General features: G+C 39.4%; 1 pseudogene across 1 annotated transcript; it reads right to left on the bottom strand.

Annotated features, from left to right (window-relative positions):
- Window positions 1–1,116: 1,116 nt before the first annotated feature.
- Window positions 1,117–3,456, bottom strand: LOC149222251 (uncharacterized; annotated as a pseudogene). The gene is made up of 2 exons (XR_016249418.1): window positions 1,674–3,456; window positions 1,117–1,447 (listed from the first exon to the last, which is right to left on the bottom strand). The product of XR_016249418.1 is annotated as an uncharacterized LOC149222251 (transcript).
- Window positions 3,457–4,379: the final 923 nt, after the last annotated feature.

The following is a 4,379-nucleotide window of genomic DNA, read 5'->3' as shown; positions in this document are numbered from 1 at the left end:
CCCTCATAATAGGTGATAATAGGCTCACAACATGACAAATTTGGATAGTGCTCCTCATTATTCAATGTATGAGGCCCATGTGTGCCTAAATAACTCGAAAGTGCCCTGAAGGTGTGACCCATGCCCTGTGATACATGGAATTGCCTTGGGAAACATGCAATTGGATGATCATGTACATCATCACGTCCAAGAGTTCATAGCCAAAGTATGGTACACATAAGAATAGGGGTCCATGTGGGCCATAAAATAGGTGTGCTTTACCATATGTATGACAACCTTTGCATCAAGAGAAATGCCTTCACATAGAGTATAGAATAAGTGAATGGCTAAAGACTCTTGTAGATCATATATCCTAGTATATCCACCTCAAGATGCCTAAATACCTACCTAGGTCATAAATGCTCAAGATAATGGGGTGTTATTGCCATCTAAGAGGTAGTTAGCCATAGCAGTAAAACCAGGCACCTTGAAATGGGGACTAGAAGGACATGCCATGATCAACCACAAAAGGGGTTTGGGCTACCAACTAGACAAACACTTTTACATCAATTATCTTAGCACAGCCAAATACAATATATAGGTACAACAATAATCACATTTTTGGTTCATCATGATGGTCACATCTAGTGGAAAAATGTAGAGTACATTGTAGAGAATCTGAGGTGTAACAAACCCTCTCCACTATTAAAATTATAGATCAAGTAACCAAATTAGGGTTATAGCTATGCACATCAATTTGATTACTCTACCCCTTAATCCATATTAAAACCACCCTCCCACATCAATGACAACAGGTGTATTCTCTACTGGATTGTACAGCTGTAAGTTCAAAATATACAATTTTAAACAAGATATCAAACGGCCAGTACTAATCTACCCAGTAGTGCAATTGGCACTAAAGTGTGCTGCAAGCAAATAATTACCTGTTTTGCATTTTTGTGCATCAGAAACTATACAAATGGAATATATAACTCCAATATAGCACACATAAGGTAAATGAATTCTACAAAGAAAAAGGCTTAAGGGGATTAAAAGCATTTCACAAAAATACTGATTTGATGAAGGGGCTGTTGAAAAGACTGGCCGTAAATACTACAACTTATACAAATGAAACAATTATACAGGGCTGGAATATTTATTCTCCAGACTTGGGAGTAGATATCATATGGAAACACTGAAATTACTTTGAAGCCAGAAGATGACTGTGCCATCCTTTTCAAAACAAATTTTGAAATGCTAACCTGGTAGGCATATCAGACACACTCCTCTTCTTTTACAAGAATACAATCTAAGCGGCTCTTAGATCCTAATCATCAACAGCAAAAACAGATTTTACTATAATTCCCAATCTTTCAGTTTCTTGCTTCCTTTAGGCTTAGTTATCGCCCTATTCATCCCTGCCATTTTGTTATTGTATTTGGCTCGAAGTGGATCATTGTATGTCCATCTGCATAGGAACAAAACAATAAGCTCTTATCAGAGGAGCTGAAACAACAATAGTTTATGTGAAACTAGATGGATAACATAATGTTAGAAGACGGCAAATAAGCAAATCGAAAATACTTGTGCTGCAATTCATCATTGTAAAACTGCTGAAAAGGGACATGTGCATAAAATCAAATTTAAAAATAATCAGAATTGTTAATTCTAAAAGGTAGAGGGTCAACACTTACGGATTGTTCCAATCAGTAGTATCTGCGACCGAAATGTTTGACCTGCATAACTTTTGGCAATATAGTTTTATCCATTTTATCCTCGCCTGTAGGAGAGGAGAAGTCCCGTTTAAAGATGTCATCTCCTCCAGCGGTTGAAGCATGATCATCAGCTGGTGTCTGGAAGAAGGCTCCCTTGTGAAAATATTTCTGCATGAATTTCCATTTTTGTTTTGGCTGTGGTAGTGGTTTTGGATTCTTTCTCTCCCACTCCCTGCGTTCTTCTTCTGTCATGTTCCTGACCTTTTCAATCTCCTCCTTCTCCTTCAACATAGCTTCTCTGTTGTCCCTGTACCTCTTTATTCTTGCAATTTCCCTGGCCTTCCAAGCCTCATACTCCTCTGCTTCATTAATTTCATCATCTGTATCAATTTCCCCACCATTGCCCTCGGCCTCTAAATTCTTCTGAATCTCTTCATCTTTTCTTATTTCCTCCACAAGAATGTGCTTCGTCTCGACCTTTCTTTCCTCAAGTCTCTTCTTCATCGCTTCTTCAAGCGCCTTCTCTTCTGCCTCCAATCTTTCACGCTCTGCAATAGTGTCCCGCTCTGCTTTTGGCACAAAAACAGGTTTTATCATCGCAATGCCACCACCGTGCTCTTCCTCGGAGTCTGTCTCGTATTCAGACTCCTCCCCTTCTTCCTCTTCCTCTTCTTCATCCTCTTCCTCTTCAGGCGGCTGAGGGAGTTGTTCCTCCTCCTCACGTTGCCGCTGCAATAACTTCTCCTTAATTCTCCTCCTCCTCTCCTCCAATGCATCCTCGTCTTCTTCTTCTAATTCTATGCCCTCTTGAACCCTCCTCTCTTCTTCCTGAGTGGACACAATTTCTGCTTGCCTAATGAGCCTATGCCGAGCAATCGCTTCTTCTCTGTCCTTTCTACTCTCTGCCAACCTGCGAAGCCTTGCATCATCATCCTTGGCCGCCACCATGTCCCTCTCATACCCATCCCCGTCACCGTCAGCATCGCCATCTTCTCTGGAAGGGAATGCCTTCTCCAAAGCACGGGACCTAGCTGTAGACTTAGACCTAGACCCAGCTGTTTTGATATCAATCTCTTCATCAGCATCATCCGCCCATTCTGGGGCCTTACCCGGCCAATACCTCTTTACTTTTGTTTGTCCGATTTTTCCCCGCAATTTGTCCCTGATCGCAATCACAGCATCGCTAACTCCAGCAGTCACAGACATTTTTGCACCCGCCCTAAGAATGCCCGGACGTCAAGAAATTAAAAAAATAAAAACTAATCTGAGACCAAGGGGGATCCCTTACTTGAACCAACCGGCCTACGGGCGTTAACGATTAAGGACTAAGGCCCAGAAACGCGTCCTTAACCAAGGAGGCGCTTATCGTTGGTTAATCAAGTGTTTTTCTTTGCTTACTTTGGTTTCTGTCCAAGAGGCCGCAGGCTGGTTTCTCCCCTCCCCTCCCGCCTGCTGTGGCTACAAAGTCGATTTGGATCTTCTTCTGTTCAGTACTTCTCTCATATCTCCTTCCCTCGCTCCGCTAGTCATGACGGATGAAGCGGCGGCTAGGGATAGGCCCGAATCGAACCATCAATTCAATACTCTACTCTACTCTAGGAGTGGAAAATCTAACCCTCCTTTCAGATGGGCTACTTCTCGGCTTTGCCGCACAATGGCAGAAAGGGCAGCCAAACACGTTGAGCAACTCTTCGCCGTCAGTACTTCCAGAGCTTCGATAACAAGTGTGGTGGCTGGTGGGCTTTGCCCGATAGCAACTCCTTCTTCATACCTCTCAGGAGTAAATGAGGCAGTTACATATATATATATTGGTTTTTTATATTTTTTCAAAAAAAATGGAATTAGGGCGGGCGACCTTCAAATATTGGAGTGAAGAACCACATATCGATGTGTCTTCAAATATTGGAGTGAAGAACCACATATCGATGTGTCTAGTAGATGGGATTGCGATGGTTCAAAAGGGTTTTTATTTTTTATTTTTTTATAAGATTTGAATTAATGATTTATTAGTGAAGCCTAATTTCACATAAATCACAAACAAATATTGGATAGATATCGAGGTGTCTTCAAATATTGAATAGAAGAACGACGTATCGATGGTATTATGGGATTGCGATGGTTTAATTTTCTTAAAAGTTTTTATTTTTTTATTTTTTTTTATAAGATTTGAATTAATGATTTAATGGTGAAGACTAAACTCAAATAAATAAATATAAATATAAATATTTATAGTTTTGAAAATTAGCTTTATTAAATAAATAAATATAAATATAAATATTGATGCTTTTGAAGATTAGCTTAATTGATTGAGTCCTTGTTATTAAAAGCATCTTTGCTATTAAGAGATCATGGGTTCAATTCTCTTAATATCTTCAGGGTCAAGCTTCGTGGTTGAGCCAATAGGAAGCGGTCCCTTTGGGTTGATTTCCCTAATAGAAATACTTTGTGGACGTAGCGATCATCTCTGAGATCTAAAAAATCGTATAGAAAATATATATGTAGCGATCATTGATCTCTCAGAGCAAGGAATCAAATAATATATATATATATATATATATATATATATATATATATATATATATGGTTGGCCAAAAATAAAGGGAAAATTAAAAATTCAATTTAAACCATCTCCAACATGATTATGTGATTTCTTTGTCTTAGGTTCTAGTTGTTTTTATTTGTTCA

The sequence above is a fragment of the Pinus tabuliformis genome, chromosome Q, assembly GCF_031772625.1.
Source record: "Pinus tabuliformis cultivar Carrire ecotype Pingquan chromosome Q, CPIR1, whole genome shotgun sequence".
In the NCBI taxonomy this organism is placed as follows: Eukaryota; Viridiplantae; Streptophyta; class Pinopsida; order Pinales; family Pinaceae; genus Pinus; species Pinus tabuliformis.
This window is presented reverse-complemented; position numbering and strand designations above follow the sequence as displayed.